We start from the raw sequence: 19,047 nt of genomic DNA, 5'->3' as shown, positions 1-19,047 counted from the left end.
AGAACTGCCCCCAGCACTCGAGGTGAGGCCGCCCCAGTGCAGAGCAGAGCAGGACAATGCCCTCCCTTGCCCTGCTGGCCATGCTGTGCCTGATGCCCCCCAGGACAGGGTTGGCCCTCCTGGCTGCCAGGGCACTGCTGGCTCAGGTTCACCTTGCCATGGACCAGGACCCCCAGGTCCCTTTCAGTGGCACAGCTCTCCAGGCTCCCATTGCCCAGTCTCTACATCCAGGGTTGCCCCATCCCAGGAACAGAATCCAGCACTTTGCCTGTTGAACTTCATGTGGTTGGTGGTTGCCCAGACCTCTAATCTGTCAAGATCTCTCTGCTGGGCCTCCCAAGGGTGCATCAGGCACAGCATGGCCAGCCAGGCAAGGGAGGGGACTGTCCAACTCTGCTCTGCACAGGCACAGCCTGCCCTTGAGGCCTCTGTGCAGTTTTGGGCACCACAAGGAAAGAAAGACAAAGCTGTCAGAAAGTGTAAAAAGAATCCTTCACCAAAATGGTGCAGGGCCTTGAGGGGAAGCTGTGTGAGGAGTGGCTGAGGTCACTTGGTCAGGAGGAGACTGAAGGGAGACCTCATTGCAGTCTACAGTTTCCTCGTGAAGATAAGGGGAGGGACTGGCACTGATCTCTTCTCTCTGGTCAGGACAGGACCTTAGGGAATGGCCTGAGGCTGCATCATGGAAGGTTTAGGCTGAATATTAGTAAAGGTTCTTCACCCAGAGGGTGGCTGGGCACGGGAACAGGCTCCCCAGGGAAATGTTCACCGAGTCTAACAGAGGTGAAGAAGTGTTTGGACAATGCTCTCAGGCACAGGGTGTGACTCTTGGGGCTGCCCTGTGAAGGCCCAGGAGCTGGACTTTGATGATCCTTGTGGGACCCTCCCAACTCAGGATATTCTGTGATTTTTTCTATGCACCAATGGCAAACAACATAATTCATCAACATTTTAGCAGTACTTAAGACTCTGTCACATAGAGTTCAAGTCAAGAAAGCCATGGAGATAAACGTGCCCTTAAAAATCCAGTCAAGAGGAGCTCTGTGACTGAACAGCTTGTGAACACTGAAAGTGAGAAACCACTGCATTTGAAAACAAAGTGCTCTCAGTTCTACTAAACGTGCTGTGACACCGGATGTGTGTTAAATTTGTTTACATGTTACTTTTTATAGCCAGTTCCAAACTGAGGCACTTAATCTATCCTTAGATAAGTAAAATGAATTAATTACTATCAAATCCTAGACACATTTATGCATTTTGTCACAACAGTAATTTACATGTCCTCCCTAAGAGAGAACAACTCTGAATATGAAAATACATTTGACTACATTGTCTGAAAGCTTAAAAGCTCCCCTAATACAAATCATTCCTTATTTCTATAGCAGCATGTTAAAACCTGAGTTACTTTCTCTGCATTAAATACACTTAAGGTTAGGTCCAATTCTTCCCTGCATCACAGCTATCTGCATCACCCTACCTCTAGTACATTACAGACACCAAAGTCCACAAGAGTTTTATGTTAAATCACTAGATCAACATGGACACACACACAGAGGATAAACAGAACCAGCTAACATCCTGTAACATGACTTCTACACAAAAAGCAAGAGGCAATTCACATAGACTCTGAAACCACAAATTTTTCATGGAAGAAAATTCATTACCACTCAGGGTACTTTCCACCATGAAGGTGAAATTCATAATAGAGAGTCTGGTTGGTTACATTCTAAGTATTTTACAAAACAAATTCAAAACAGGGTAGCTTTAATTACAAAATAGTGAGTAATTCTTCTCTGCCTTCATCTAAGCAGATGCAAAATTAAACAGGTAAAGTGAATGGTAAGATGAACTATACATCCTGTGAGATGGAAAACAGGCCTCAGGACGGGTCTGCCTCTCAACTAACTCTAAATTCATCCGTGTTTTCATAATTTATAGTCAAAAGCAAGCTTTTTTGGAAAAAACACTTTAAACAAAGTATTACCCTGCTGTACAGAAGCCTATCATGCTTGCAATATGTTGAACACATACCCAAGTGGATATGCAAAGGTAAACCCACTTCATACAAAGTGTTCTAACAAATCTCAAGCATCTGAGGATGACAAGCAGTCCACATAAAATGACTGTGTAACTGGAAATTACAAGCAGCATCCTTTTCTGACCAGTTATACTCACCTAGTGCTTCATTTTTTTTTTCACGTAACTACTGTACAAATACTTTATGCCAGGACTGGATTTCTCTATGTTGAATAATACCCCATAAGAACACCAGGTTCAACAACAAAACCAGATAGATCTGACAGCCATGTTCCCAGTTACATGATGGAGTATGCAATTAACAACTGGGCAGCATACTGACTGCATTCCAATTGTAACTAAGGCGTCAAATTTAAGACTTCCTGAAAAGATTAAAGACATTTTCATTAAAATATATTTTTCCTATCATTCACTAGCATTGCTGCACAGTCAACAACACACATGCCAGCTGTTTTAATCTCTATTTATATAGTAAATCACAGGCATTGGAGTGCATGAGAATTAAATTAAGAAAAGGGCTCAAACCAATACCATTTATTACCTACAAACCATTTTCTTCCAGGTATAATCATATAATCCCCATTGAGCTCACAGTTACACATTCACAACACTTCAGTCAGTCGGTTACTGGGAACACTGCTGAGTATCTGTGCTGCAAGTACAATAATACAGCTAAACAAAATAGAATTACTTACAGTCTGAGAATTTCACAAAGCAGCCAATTAAATGCATGAGTAAGTAAGACTAGGATTATGACAGAAAAGTTATCTATAACAGAATAATAAGGTAATGAGATTGCTCTTAACTGAAGTATCAAAATTCAGGCTACTTCTTGAACCAATAGAGCACAGAACTTCCAACTACTTTCTCTGACATTGTCAGTAAAAAAAAAAAAAAAAACACAAAACTAACCCAACATTCACCAGTGTCAATGTATCAGCACATTACAACTCCTCACACCCTAAAAAAACCCTGCCATCACAACCTTTCATCTTTCTTGGCACTGTGAGAAAACAGCATAAAGGTCATGGAAAACAAACTTCACTCACATTCTTACAGGTGTCTCCTCCACATTAAAGCTGAAGAGCAGCACAGAAAACCTTTTGGTGCCTTTGCAGAACAGAACACTTCAGTTCCCACACCTCTGAAGTCAACATTTTTCAGTAGTACACAGTCACTTCTATTTAAAAACAAAATAATACCTTGGGTTTAGTGTTTATATACTAAAATTGAAAATCAGAAGAAACACAGGATAACTGAACTATGTAAGAAAGACAGAACTGAGTAAGATTCTGGGTTTTTTCTTTTTTTTTTTTTTTCTAATATGCTGCTACTGCAAAGAATTCAAAAGAAAAGATTCCTGAAGGCTCAGCTAAGTAGTTCTACATTCAAACAAGCTTAAAAAGATTTGCCAATTATATGGTCAAAAGTAAGAAGCTACAGTCAAAAATCTGTCTTTTTTATATCATAACCTATTTTCCAAATGTATTAAGAAAAAATAATCTTCAATGTGAACTCGCAGTCATTCAACCAAGATTCAGCAAATTCTTAACCCACACACTTGATTTGTGATGTATTTTGGCTGCTAAGTCTGACTCTAAAAGAGTGATGTGCTACCTTATTATTATTTTTTAAAAGATTTCTCTTGGGATTGCACAGCAAAGCAATGAGTATGTAGCCTATCTTACACAGGAAGGAGAGATTTTTATCCTCAAAAACAGGAGGTTCGCCCACATGTTCACCTGGGACAAACTTGGCCAGTGCAAGCAGGCTAGAAGGTTATAGGAGCCTGGGAATGTTTAACATCAAGAAAGTAATTACAGCCCAGCAAGATCAGAAGGAATTACACAGGAAATGTGAACAGTAACCCTTTCCTGCCAAAAAAAATCATGAAAAAGTGAGCTCTCAGCTGCCAGACTATAAGGCTGCATAAACCAATTGCAAAATGCAGGAATGGAAAATACACTATATATTACTAGGCTATAAATTCCCAACGATGTGGTAAAGCTACACCTCCATGAAAAGAACAAAACCCCTGGTCTTTCTTCTTGCCATGTATATGCAGTATAATTAAAGCCCAGAAGAAACATGAAAAAGTTGCAAACATCACACAAGAATGGTCAGTTGTCTCTTCTGGAATTTTCTTTTAAGTTACGCTGACCAAACAGTGCCCCCTTTAGAAGATCTCTTGTTCTCATTTAGTCAAGAAAATCTCTGTCCAAAATATATAGGGCATTATTCAAGCAAGAATGCTAACTCTCTCAGTTACCTGTTCCATAAAAATTAATCTCCCAAATTCTGAAATAAACCCCGTAACTCAGCAGAATGGGCTCAAAGTATGTGATGTATTTGCTGGTGAAACAATCTCTATTCTTTAGGGACATGGGGGAATTTGAGTGACCTGACTGTAGTTCAGTCGACTTAGAAAGCCTTCAAGTGTGATATTGGAAAGTGAACAGTGATCACATGCCTGTCCTTCACACAGAACTGGGATCCATTTTAGTGAGACGAGATTTTTTCTTAAGCTACTCAATAAGGAAAATAGCATTCTTTCAAATCTACCAAGACATAATGCTGTACATAACCCCAGTCAGATAAGAGATAAGCAATAAAGCAATCAAGCACTACTGTTTTTATTAATTTATTGATTAAAATTACCATAAACCTATCCTCATTAAACAAAAATATGCTCCCCTAAAATGACTCCTAGTGTGTATCTGCTCTATTGAAAAATGGGATTAAAAGATACTTTTACAATTAAAAAAAATCAGTGAATTACCTTACTTAAGCAACACACCTCTTTAGCTATTCTTAAAATTACAAATCAGAACAGTATCATGACAGATTGTGGTACCAAAACCAGTGTATCACTTTAGCTTCTTTTCTTCCAACCTTGTGACTCAGGTCTTCCCCTCTACCTTCCTTTACTACCAAAGCCTTTCTTTTCTCATCTCATCTGTTGGATTATGTTTTGTTTCCTTTTCCTTGCCTTCACATCTAAGGTGGGTGGGATTTTGCCATCACTAAAGCCACATGCACAACCAATTCCTGCACGGCTGAAGTCTACTCAGCTACCTGCTCAGTGGAATCTCTAAATAAATAAAATCAAGGGGCAAAAAAAGAAGAAAATACAAAGGCAGCACATGAGAATTTCAACTACAGGTATGCAAATAGGGCAGGGACAGCGCAGTAAAGAAGCAACAAGGACAAGAAGTAATTGCTGACATTACGGCCTGCACAAGTAACCATAACTCCCATTCTTCAGGAGATAAAAATGAAGCATGAAACTATTATATTTTCTATTATTTTACTGAGATGGAAGCTGAAAAGAGACAAGCACTGTGACCTCACTCTGGAGACAAAGGGAAAGTTCCATCTTCTCCTGCACTAAACTTAATCCCACTTCTAAGGGTTGGTGATTTGCAAAAATAAACTGAACTAGCTTTCCCAGTCAATACACGTTCTTCAAAGATTAAAGTCACTGCTCCTAAATTTGTCTGTCTCCACAGCAGATTAAAGATTTAGCAGTACAGTATTCAAACAAGATGTTAGCCAAAAAAGCTGCAGTAGTGGATGAGCCACTAGTTTTTCAATAGCTATAAATGCAACATGAATCCATCCACAGCAGATAACACTGTGTTCTGTTTGTTCATCAGTCAGAGAAAACCATTTCAATATTGTTGCAAGATATTCTGTTTTCAAAGGACTTGTACATGTGAAGCAAAAATACTCCCAGTGATACAGTGTGGTTTTTTTCAGTTCAGTGTTTTTAAAACCACAGCCTATTTTCAGCCAGGTGAGCTGACTGCAGTCTGTCAGAAGGCAGGAGCTGCCTACAAGGGCTATTACTGTGCAAAGGCGTTGGTGGCAGCAGCCACGGGAAGGGTTCCCTGCACCTCCCAAGTGTAGGCAGCACATCAGAATCTGAGCATTCCTCTCATGAGGAATTTGCAACTGACTCATCTGCTGCACCCTGAAGCAGCACTGTGGCTCACAACACTGGGCACTGCACAGGATTCCTTTGCAAATCAACATTTTCCACCTAGCCACATCTGCTCTTTGTGAAACTTCTGCAGAATTTGTATCTGAAAACTTGTAGGAGTTGAACCCAGTGATACTTGTAAGCCCTTCCAACTCAGGATATTCCACAATTCTAGTGTACTGCTACAAGTAATGCTCTTTAATTGGGAGGTTACTGGCATTCACCTTATTTCTAGAAAGAAATGTAATCAACTTTAAAATCCTTAATATGTCATATTTTGGGCCTGTGAAACCACTTTGTAATGAAAAAGTGAATTCCAAAGATACTAGCTTTGAAAATTACTATGCTTCTAAATACAGTTATTTGTAATATGACTAGAAATAGAATAGAAATTTAAAACTTCCTCTTCTGGGGACATCTACAATCAGCCAACCTAACACGAATTAATATTCCCACCCAGTGCCTTCCACACTGCAAATATACACATTAAACATTTTATCCTTCCCAATCCAGAGCAGCTTTCTAAAGATAATTACCAAAAACTGAATTATCAGTTAACTACACCAGTGACACACAAGTCTTGGAGAGAGAGAGGCCAGTAAAGAAAACCTGAAACCATTCTCTGTAAATATCCTCCATCAGGCAAGCATGGCTCTATTCTCTCTCAACCATTACTAACATCTATGAACTCTTTAGGTTTATCTATTAATTCTGCAATTATTAATAAATATTTTGGAAATGGTCTTTCTAGTGTTGCATGTTTGAAATAATATGAAGAGAATTCAAATAAATAGTTTTCATTATTGAACACTTTAAAACTTAAGTCCACTTTGACAAAAAAAAGGCTCACATGCCCAAGTTAATTACATCTCTCATCACTGAAATCCCTCAGGGTTAAATAAGGCTCAGGATACTTAGCCTGTCCTATTCTCCTGATAGAATACTTGCAATAGTCTATAGGTACAGACCACTTCACAAATTATTTTTTTACATTTTGTTTTCTAGGAGAAAGATGCTTTACGAATTTGTAGATATTACCATCAATACATTATTCTTTTTCCTTGACTTGCATTTTTGATGATGGTCAAATTAAAACACATTATTCCACAACTATGGCAATAACAGTTGCAGAATAATGGGTTTTAACTAACTATATAACTAAGATTTTATATTGTTTATTTTTTTGCTTTTCCAAAATGAACAGCTTCCTAGAACAGGAAGAGACTTAACCAGAGCAAACCAGTTCTATATTCAGGAGTTTCCATCAATTTTGTTAGCGTTATTATTAATCTAAGGAATTTTTATGCTTCTCAAAAGCTGATCAGCTAAATCTTTCAAAAGGTATCTACATTTCTGTAAGTGTAGAATAATTTTAAAATTGAAAAAGAAGAGCAAGTTTGGTCCACTTTTATCTTGAACATGAACAAAGCTTTCTGTCAAAATCAAACAGAAATTTCACTTTCCAATAAACAGCAATATTTTATACCAAATATTTGAAGATTTGCAAGATGCAAAAAAACACCTTCAAAAAGATTTCAAAACTTTTGCAGTGAATTAGATCAATTATACCTTAATAACACCCTAGACCAGCTCTCCTCACAATACCTAGCTATCTTCAAACCATGCTAGTACATTTCTGTAGGTTTGACGCTTGCATGAAATCATTAAAAGAGAAATAAAACAGGTAAAACCTTGATCTAGCCTAAACACTCTACAGTTTCATGCTTCTTTTGAAGCAAAACCTTATCATGTAAAAGAAACCTTACAAATACTTAATTACTTAAATCCTGTAGAACACAGTCTTTAAATACAGAATCCAAAACATAATCATTTTTCTAACTTTTTTAATGTGGTCATGAAGTCCTCCTGACACAAAGAAATTTGACAACAAGGTGAAAAATAGCTGTAGGAAATTAACTTCAGGGCAAACATAAATGATGCTAATCAAACACACCAAAACTGTTAGTTTCACCAGCTCACCTTAGGCAGTACATGCTCTAAACTGGTCAGAGGTGAAACATCCTGCACTGGACTAGACTGAGTGTGTGAAAAACCCTCCCAGCAGCTGTTGATCAAACCTGCTTCCTTATCTTTAAGGCAATCCAGAAGGCTTCACTCAATCCTCTTGGAGCAGCTCAGACCACAATTATCCCCAGGCCTGTCACTTTCAAGTCACTGAAATTAGCTGTCTAACCAAGAAACTCAACATGTTACAGCCAACAGGCAAGTTAGACCTGTGTTCTTTTAGTAGTGCACTGACATTTTTCTTCAACAAAAGACATGGGAAGGTTTGTTCTCAAACCTGAACAGCAGCACACTCTGCCCAGCACTTTGTAGAGGAGAACTGTGCATGTACATTATATACCTTACACATATGATGCTTCTGTCAAGCGACCCCACTATACCAATTGCTTTTTAAAATTAAGTCAGACTTCATATCCTTACTAAATGCACAATAGCATACATTCCTTTTATTTCAAATTCCATCTCCCCAGCAAATTATAAGAGCTAGACAAGATTTCAGCTTCAGCACCAGAATAGAAGACCCAAAGCAGGAGTCAACGTGGTTTACTAAAACATTAATACAAGATCAGTGAGTACCATCTCAAGGAAAAGTACATTTATTACTGTCCTCCCCTCTAGATCACTGTGTAAATAAAACTTTTTCTCACAGAAAAAAAAAATTCCTCCAGAAATTATCAAGTACATCATTCTACACATACAACAACAGAGAATTGGCACAATTTTCAAATACAGCAACATGCAATCAAAATTATGTAAATATGACATAAATTACATCATGTTTATGTTTCTATAAACTATACTGTGGCAATATATACTCTTGCAGTGCAAGTAGGTGGTGAATGAAAAATAAAGATGTGAGAAAGAAAGACAAACAAGCAATCAGACTGCTACCTAACAAACTACATCAAGTATTTTCAGAAATGGCCCTTAATGAGGTAAGATTTAAAGAAAGAAGAAGCCACCACTGACTTTCAGAGCATTATGTTAATCTACAAAAGTGAAAAGAAAAAACCCAAAGCAAGCAATTTCTCCAGGATCCCACATACATCTGGGACCCACCTGATTATGTAAAGAATGGCAACATGCAGCAGTGGCTTTTAAATGTGTATTTTTCGAGTAGTGAAAATCCAGAATAGCAAAGTTTACTTTTCAGATGTTCCAACCCTAAATAACATGTAAAAGTTGACTGTTACTTTAGACTTATCATCCCTGGCAGAGTACCTCTCAGTTACTGAAGTTTTTCTGCCTTGACAGGGGAATTCCATTTCTAGGATTCACGCAGAGAAAATGTTTCAGTATAAATCGTGGCTATTCTAAGCCAGGAAAATGTCCCACGGATTGCTAAGTTACCATCCTTCAGGCAAGTTCCCTGTAATTAAGGTATCAATTATAATTTCACAGGCATGTTTTATTTTATAAATAAACTCTGTTTCCATAATTTGAGCTGTGGGAAAGAATGTCTGCGTCAGTGCATCAACCCTTGCAGCACGGCAAGTTTTGAACTGCATGCCAGCTCTAAATGTTATAATACGGATTCTAGCATGGAAAAAATAGGAGGAAGACTTCCCTCTCACCCCCAAATTCCCACAAGCCTTCTGAATTTTTTTATTCCTGTCATGGCACCTCCATGACATCTGCTCTTTGCTGCTCTAGAGCCAAATACAATAAATTTAACTCAATCTGCTGCTAAACACACCAAAAGTAAAAACTGCAGCCTGCACTAAACAGAGAGAAAAGGGCATTTAAGTGGGAATGAGAAAAAGCCGATTCTGCAGTCTTTTCCTGTTGAACACTGCTCCTGATGCTTTTATCACAGAGTTTTATATTTGAGTTTGATAGAGACTGAAAGCAAACAGTTTCTAGGACTTGAACCATGCCAAGAGAAAAGACTGGCAAAGCGACAAGCATGCTCATTTAATTAAGATACCCCCACTGCTATTTTTATGACTTTTTACATACTTGCTGGGAGTTGGCAGGCTGACACAGAAGGCCAGCGTTAGCTCATTTCATCCTCCCAAAATATTCCATCGCTCTAGGTACAGAACAAACTTGTGTACTGACTTGAATTAAATTACTGCAGGAACACCAACTTCATGCAAGAGCCCAGGCAATAGAAAAATCAAAGCTGAACAGAGCAGTGTCTCACAAGCAGCAAGTCACACAAACTGGCCTAGGTAAATTCTTGCCAACTTCATGAGGACCCTCATGTTAATCCCCAAAATCTCTTCTCCAATATCCACATCTACAAGAGAAACAAAGTAAATCAGTGCATCCTACCAAGAGAACTAGACATATTGCCTAGTGGGTATCTCCCCTAGATATAACTCAATACAGGGAAAGAGAGCAAACAAATTACAGATGCTGCAATTCTTTCTCCCATAAACAAACTAGGGATAGACTTAATTCCTTCACTCACACCATCAACACATGGTTTTTAGATGAGCTTTATTAAAACTCATGATGGAAAAAATAATTTTGCAAGTGACAAAAAGATGAGGGATTATATTATTCTAGAAGAAAAGGTAACCTGAGCTTGTGTAAATACTCTTGCACTCTAACTCATTTAATTTCATTAGAATTTTTCTAAATCAAAATTATCCCTAGACTGAAGAGCTCACTCTCACCTGTTTATTAAGAAATAGATCCTTTCTCAAGTTTCCTTTCTCACTTTGTCACCCGAATTTTACAGAATGTCCCCTTATTCTTAGAGCATGAACCAAAAAATCAACAGCTTTTGAGTTACTTCTCAAACAATTCATCTTTCTGTGTACTTGTGTTATACTTCTTCATATTCACTGCCTTTCAAAGCTGAACAATCTCTTCTTTTTTTTCCAATTTATCTTTATAAAAGCAAATTTCCATCCCCACAGATTCCTTTTTTAGACTCTTCACTGATTCCCTTCTTCTCTACATCCTTTTTAGAGGCATCCAGCACCACATCCACTGTGATGACATGCTGTATGACAGTAAGACACTGATTTTTACCACAGCATTTTATACTCCATCACACTTTGTTTAGTTTGATTGCAAGTATGAACACAGGTATCAGAAGTAAAGAGAAAAAACAAGATTTTTAACACACAGTCCCCTACTTTGAGTATATGGCATTAGTAATATGCCAAGACATCATTTGGGGCCAGGCAGTGCTTGCTTTTTTGTCCTTCAGCATAATTTATTCTTTGTAACTCACCAATTACAGACTGCAAATCTTTGTCATTTGCCTATCAGGGTACCCTCCCAGAAAGAAAATCGCTGGTTTACAGGAGAACACAAACATACACTAAGCACTAAGCAAAGGTAACTGCCCAGGACTGTTTGCTTTTAGGTCTTCAATGAGGAACCAAGTGTGCTTTGGCACAAAAACAAGTCAATTTTTCAAAGGGTAGGTCGGCTGTATTTTTTACTAAGACTGTAATAGAAAAGATAAATCATACTATGGAGGACAAGAATATTCTGCAACCTACTTATTCTACCAGAACTATGGAAAATATATAACATCTCTGAATTAACTTGCTAAATTCCATAAAATCTAATAGATACTATACTGGCCCTTACAAGGTACAATCCAGCCAAAACTACAAAAAGTTTCCAAAAACACAGTGCATTACATTTATAATCTGAAGATTTGAAATCACAACAGCCTATCACTATTTTTCTCTGGAAGCTAAAAAAAACAAGAGAATCTGTAAGACTTTTTTTTCTCAATGATGAACAATATTTTAAAGTTTGCTTAATATTGCTGTTTAGGGAAAATCATAATAGAGCGATTGACCTGACTCTCTGTTCTTAAACACTCTGCTAAAAGAACAAACTATTTGTGAAAATAACAAAAACCAGCTGAAGGCATTTGGGTGGTCTCCATTTGAGTCCTGTAATATAGAACAGTTTCCTTTTTTCTAAATCCAATACTGATTTGTTTTCCTGCTTTGGTAAAGCCTCAAGACCTGTTGATGACAAAAGCAACGCAACCCACTGAACATCCATATTAATTTACTGGCAGGCTGCTAACTTCCAAGTGCTTGATTCATCACACACAGAGTACTACACTTACTTACACAACAGGACTATGCAGGTTTCTATAGACTGATCCTTTTCAATTCCCTAACAGTATTTAGAGGGGTTGTATAGTTTTATCTTTAGGACACTGCACATGATTAGCAGAGACCAACATTGGGTAGTTCAGCTTTACTGCCCTGCTTCCTAAAAACATGGATCTATCTTATTTCTCCACCAGCAGTTCTGTTTTGATTGAGCTAAGGAAGAGCAAAAACTGTCAAAACTTCATGTCTTGGTGTACGTAGCACTCTTTAAAAGGACAGCCTGATATAAATCTGAGATCACACACCCTCACAATCAGCAGACTGCAGTCTCCCTTAGGAGGCCAACCAGTCATGGCCAAAAAAATCCACCAGAATTTAAGTTCTATGTCATTCAGCAGAAGACAGAAGTGTGCTCAAAACTATAAAAATCAGTAAAATTTTTTGTAAAATCCCTATTTTCTACAGTTCATCCCAAATAACCACAAACATACATATAAGAGAAGTGGCAAAGAAGCACAGGTGTAACAGCAACGACATCAGTCTAAGCTGTAATTTGTCACCATACACCATTTTCACAGTGCTAACCCAAGAGAAAGATCCTTTGAAGAAGAGACAAAGTCCCTTGCAATCGTCCTTCACAGCTGAATAGTGCACCTTTGAGGGGATTTTTGATTTGGTTTCTGCTTTGAGGTCATGTAAAACCATTAAATAATTCCTACATACATTTCAGCATTCAGCTACTGGCAACAAAGGGCTTCATGAAAAAGACTGAGTATGGGAACACAGCTCTGACTGCTCTGCCACTCACACTTGAACAGCAAAAATATTCCCTGGAACTATAACTTACAACCAAGCTAATATCCCAAACCAATTTCAGTGATAGATCCTAGTAAGTCTCCCAGAAGTTGTTTCTTTCCCCATAACTCCTTTACCCATCCAACAAATTTTCCAAGCTGCTTTTCCATCTCTTTAGCACCTGCAAATACCCAAGTGAGCCACAAGAATACTCCTGTCTCCCCAGTGACTTGCTGTGACTGAGGCTCTTCAGCAGGGCTGAAACAGCCCAGCTCTGAAGCTCAGCACATGACCTCTTCTTGGCATTAACCATGACACTTCTTCTAAACCAACAATCCTGGATTTAGACTTTCTAAAAAACAATAAACTGCTAAGCCACAGAATGAAACATGATGCATACACAGAAATGAACGTCCTATAGCAGCCTCTAAAAGTAAAAGTCACACTTCAAAAAAAAAGCATGTTTATGATTCAATACTCCATAATTTTACTCTTTATATGATTCCATGAAAAAAAATCTCATTATTCTGCAAAAATAAAAGTTTAACCACAAATGAACTGACCACAATGTATTACAATTCTGAAAGATGGACTGAGTTGATTACATTCTTTCCTTTCCATCTGTGCAACAATTCAAGGTGAACTAACAGCTAAGTACTGAACTTCCTCTGGCATGAGGACACCAGCCAGCTCCCTTCAAACAAGGCTTTCAGTATTGCATAGCCTTCAAAAAGATGCAAGAAAAGAACCAAAGAGAAAAAGGACAGTGCACAGTTTAGGTGAGGAAAACATTCCTTCCTAAAATGGTAAAAGACTGAAGTGACAAAGCAAAGACAGTCTTTCCTTAATTGATGCCCTTTCACATCCTTGTTCAATACACAGTACAGTTCTACCACAGTGAGGTTTATGGTGTTTTGATTATGTTCTTGATATTGACTGGAAGAGTTATCAGACTACAATGTATTGCTACACAAACCACGCTAACTTTCCTACGACATCCAATTACACTATAAATACCCATGAAATCTTTAAGAAAGTAATGCTTGAATACCACTGACACTAGGTTTAACCAGACAATTAGGGACAAACTAATACCAGAAAATACAGTACTATAATACAATAAGTCAAAGACACAATTAGCAAATATCACACTTCGTGATATTTTAATAGAATGGTTTTGACCCAGTTGTTCTGTGGTTTCATGAGGTCACAAGACCAACAGTTACAGAGCAAATACAATACAAAGACAACAGCATTCTCAAAATGCCATTTTAAGCTGGCAGCAAGAATCTCTTTATTATATCAGCACAAGAAAAAAAAAGAAATTTAAAAAACAACCCACAACTTTTTATTTTTAAAATTAAAAAAAATTAAAAAATAAAGATCTCTGTCATATAATTTAATGGTGGTTACATTGTGAAGAAGTCTGTAATTCATTTAATTTTGACAAAAACATGCAAATATACTCCATGAGAAAAAGCTCAATTATTACTCAATCAGCACTGTTTCTCTTATTTGCCAATGTTGTCTTGTAAAAATATGTGGTCATGTTTTAAATTTGTTTTTAAAAAAATCTTTTTAAGTAAAACGTGTTCTGGATCTCTGTAAGTGAATTAAAACACCAACATGGAGTATTAAGTCTTAGCAAATAAGGCCCATGTCTTGTCTTGACTGCAAGTAAGGATGAGCATCAAAACATACTTTCCTGCTGCTGAACCACTAATATCTTTTATGGAAATTATAAAAACAATCAGTTTCACTGGAGTACAAGCCCAATGGAATATACCCTCAATGACCTTAAAGAATTTCAAATGGGCAGAGAAACAGCAACTCAAACACAGAGGCAAAAACTGTCTTTGTGTTCAGATGGACAGAGAATCAAAATCTAAAACACTCTGTAAAGATATTACTGTAATCTTTCAACATACCCACCTTATTTGTCCTGCTGCTGCTATGACCAATGAAACATTTCATCCATCTTAATTCCTATTTCAAGGAAATAAAAAACAAACAAAACCAGAAAGTTCCAATATCTCAGGAAATATATTAGCAAAGGACAGAAAATCATATTTAATAGAAAAGATAAACATTTTAAGAAACAGTGAATAAAATTCTAATAAAACATGTTTACCCACAATACAACAGCATCTCCTCTGAGGTATACCATACATTAACAGGACATTAGACTAGAGATTACAATAATAAATATCTGAATAAATATTGCTAAAATAACTGATGAGAGTTCATACATTTCTGATTTTTCCATGCACTTTTAAAGCTCTGAATTTTCTTTATTTGCAACTGCAGCAATATTTCCAGTCAACTTCCAATTCAAGTTCTACATTCAACACTTGGCTATTTCACTTTGACCTGATACCATCTACCTCCTTAGGTGCAATTAAATACATAAAACCATCACCAGTTTCATACAGACATTTAAAACATTAAACCAGTTCTATAAATGTTTTACCTGTGCACATAAAAATGCTTGAAACAGTCCAAGTCACTGATGAAGAACACTCCTCCCACCTAGCACAACATAATCCTTGAACCTGTACATCAAAAACATATGTGTGACAATCACTACACATTTCTAAGGCTTCAGTGAGAAAGTCAGAAATATCTCATATATGCTCTCCCCATCATTGCTAGTTCTGATATTCTCACTCACAAATAAGATGCAGGAAACATAAGAAACCAGTATTTTCTTCATTAAATGCTTTGAAAAACACTTCAATTACAACTTCAGCTATCCCAATCTATTTCTTTAATAGCCTGCTCAAAAGCTAAAAGCATTTGCATAGTGCTGGTTTTCTTCTGATCTTCCAGTTATCATTACCCAAAAATATCTTTAGAATTAAATGCTAAGAACAATAGATCATTATGAAAAATATTTTAAATATATGACTTGTCATACACTTTATTTCTCCCTTTTCCTTTCTGTCCTTTGACAAACTCTAAGATGGAAAATATCCAATTCTTCTAGCTACTGAAGCAGACAAAAATGCACTCATCCCTGATGTATTTTGCTTTACAAAAAAGTAACTTTGAAAAAGATTAGGTTAAACTATTACTAAAAATAACTAGCTACAATCAAGTTATTGAAAAAACAAACAAACACAAGAACAACAGCTCAGTATTTTGATTGCTGAATAGTTCTGTGAGGAAAGAAACTGCAATAAACTACTGTGATCCAAGGAAGCTGTGCGTTTACCCAATGTTATCCTCCTCTTTCCTTTTTATTAAGGAATAATAACATGAAAGACCACTTTTAATGGCATATTACAGGTTCAAATAAATTAGTACGAGAAAACTCAAGACTATAATTAGCTTAACTATACAGCATTTAAGAGCTAGGCTGTTGACTGAGACCTTAATACACAGTAAAAAGCTTCAACAACAGTTATGTTGGAGAAGAAAGGAAGTGAGCACAAGACATACCACATCAATTTTAGTTTAGGTATAGAAGTATGTAAACCTTTTAACAGAGCATGACTTTTGGGCAAAATAAATTGAAACAAGTCTCTCTTTCATATTGTTTCAAATCTGCACGCTGTAGACATTCACACATCTTCTGAAAACTCTTTTATGCGGCTTTAAAATGCTTCCCTCCTTGTATTATCTATGCCAGACACATCTGATTACTTGGAACCTGGGATTTGTTCCTGATGTCATTATTAAAAGTTCCAAAGGATTCATAAGCCGACAGGCCTCAGCAAGTTGCACACAAACACTACACCCATTTACTGCATCCATTTCTGCAACCACAGGACAAAACGCCTTTTGCCGTCAGTCCCTTCCAAACCGTAAGGAGCCCGAGAGGGCTGCGCATCGTATTTGTACTTTTATGGAAGCAGCAGCACGGTTATGAAACATCGCTCAGGCCTGGAGTCAAGAGCTGGGCGCACAGCTCTGACTCACGCTGGCAGGGACAGCAGGGGAGCCAAACGCTGCCCCAGAACCTGGAGGCACTCACTGCCACCCCTCACCGAGCTCACGCTCTATGGCCACCACTGCAAAAGCGTGAGCTGTACAAGCAACCATCGTGACCCGTAGGAAGCGGTCACACGCGGCCTTTCTGCAGGTCTTTATTACAACATGAGAACCGGCAACAGCAGTCACGCCCTCTCGCAGTTTCCGCACCCGCGGGGCTGATACCCCGGGCCGGGCTGTGGCACCCCCCGGCCGGGCTGTGGCACCCCTGGGCCGGGGCTCGGGTGGCCGCGCTGGCTCCGGGCTCGCACGGCGCCCCCGGCCGAGCACCGCAGGCCCCGCACCGCCGCTCCCGGGCTCCGGCGGCGGGAGCCGGGCGGGCCCCGCACACACCTCGGCGGCCGGGGGACGCTGCCGAGCCCGCCGCGCCCCTCGGCCGAGCAGCGGGACCAGCCGTGCCGTACCAGGGCGAGCCACGGGCCCCGCAGGCGCGGAGCTCGGAGAGAAACCCCTCGGGCTCACCGAGTGAGGGCCGGAGGAGGCGCCCGCCCCGCCGGGAGCCGCCACCCCTCCGCCTCTTGCTTCCCGGCCCCGCGCCGCCAGCCGGCTCCGCAGGCGGGCAGGGAGCGGGACAGCCGCACCCCGACGCCGCCCGCCCCCAGCCCGGGCCGCGGCCCCACTGCCGCGGGGGGAAGGAACTTACGAACACCCGCCGTGCCCGGGTCCCGCCTCCGCGGCGCGGGGCGGCGGCGTCACCCCGCGGGAAGGCGCAGGGGCGGGGCCGCCGGCGGGCGGGCGCTGTCGGACCGAATGGGGCGGCGGGGCCGGGGCTGGTTCTGCGCTCGGGCCTCGGCGGCGCTGCCCCGGGGATGCGGGGCTGCGGCCTCGGGCAGCGCTGTGCTGAGTGAGGCCTTCCCTCCCCGTGCCGGGCAGCCGCTGGCGGGGGGAGCTGCGCTCCCAGCCGCTCCCCGAAAGTGATGGTTGTCAGGCAGTGGGATGGGGGGTTTTGTGGGGCAAGGCAGAAAAAGGAATCTCTAAAAAGTACAGGAATTGTGCTGGAAAATAAGCGTAAGAGACTTGAAAGCACTGGGTCAGAGGGGTCGCAGATGTCTGAACATCAGCTGCCTTGAAGGGCAGTGGCATCCAGGCTTGTATCAGCAATAGTGTGGCCAGCAAGATGAGGACAGTGATTGTGCTTCTGTACTTGGCAGCAGTGAGGCCGTGTCTCAAGTACCGGGCTTGGGTTTGGGGCCCTCATTTTAAAGCAAACATTGAGGTGCTGGAGCAGTGTCCAGGGAAAGGCAGCGAAGCTGGTGAAGCATCTGAAGGACAAGTCTGATGAGGAGCAGCTAAAGGGAGCTGCGGATGTGTAGTCTGGAGTAAAGGAGGAACAGGGAGGACCTTACTGCTCTTCAGAGCTACCTAAAAGGAAGTTGGAGTGAGGTGGGGGCCAGTCTCACAAGTAACAAGTGATGGGACAAAAGGAAGTGGCCTCAAAGTTGTGACAGGGAAGGTTTAGTTTGGATATGAAGCAAATTATACTGAGGATCCCCACAGCCTCACGCAGCATGTACGGGTCAATCAGGCCCAGCTAGCATGGGTTTATTAAAGGCAGGTCCTGATTAACTGACCTGTTCCTCTGTGACAGGGTGACCCACTTTGTGGATGAGGGAAAGGCTGTGGATGTGTCTACCTGGACATCAGTAAAGCCTTTGACACCATTTCTCACAACATTCTAGAGAAACTACTGCTCATGGCTTGGACAAGTGTGTCCTTCATTGTGTAAAAATGTTGAGATGGCCAGGCCTAGAGAGAGTTGGTGAAAGGAGCTCCATCCAGCTGGTCACTGGTTACCAGGGTGTTCCTCAGGGCTTAGTGTTGGGGTCAGGCACATTTAATACCTTTATTGAGCAGAAGTGTTGATCTACTGGAAACTTGGAAGGCTCTGCAGAGGGATCTGGGCTGGATCCATGGGGTGAGGCCAGTGGTACAAGGTTCAAGAAAGTCAAATGCTGGGCCCTCTACTTGGGTCACAACAACCCCTGCAGTGCTGCGGACTGGGGGGACAGCATCTGGAAAACTGCCTGGTCCAAATGCTGGGCCCTCTACTTGGGTCACAACGATCTCTGCAGTGCTACAGGCTGGGGGGAGAGTGTCTGGAAAACTACCTGGTGGAAAAGGACCTGGACGTATTGATGGACAGCAGCTGAACCTGAGCCAGTGAGTGCCCAGGCG

At 40.3% G+C, this 19,047-nt stretch overlaps 1 protein-coding gene across 6 annotated transcripts in view; it reads right to left on the bottom strand.

Moving 5' to 3' along the window:
- The window catches only part of ZNF438 (zinc finger protein 438), a 51,361-nt gene extending 33,798 nt beyond the window's left edge, over nt 1-17,563 (bottom strand). For 2 of the 6 annotated variants that reach the window (XM_036406652.1, XM_036406654.1), the window contains exons 1-4: nt 17,335-17,482; nt 15,350-15,431; nt 14,812-14,865; nt 3,087-3,217 (exon numbers count right to left, since the gene is read on the bottom strand). The gene's annotated coding sequence lies outside the window, so the exon portion shown is untranslated. Of the gene's footprint in view, nt 1-3,086; nt 3,218-14,811; nt 14,866-15,349; nt 15,945-17,334; nt 17,483-17,515 lie in introns of those variants that run through there. The other 4 variants (XM_036406649.1, XM_036406653.1, XM_036406650.1 and 1 more) reach the window with 3 other exon arrangements.
- Between the last annotated feature and the right edge of the window lie 1,484 nt (nt 17,564-19,047).

This window comes from Molothrus ater, chromosome 1 (assembly GCF_012460135.2).
Source record: "Molothrus ater isolate BHLD 08-10-18 breed brown headed cowbird chromosome 1, BPBGC_Mater_1.1, whole genome shotgun sequence".
NCBI lineage: Eukaryota > Metazoa > Chordata > Aves > Passeriformes > Icteridae > Molothrus > Molothrus ater.
Note: the sequence above shows the minus strand (reverse complement) of the source record. Positions and strands in the feature narration are given on the sequence as shown.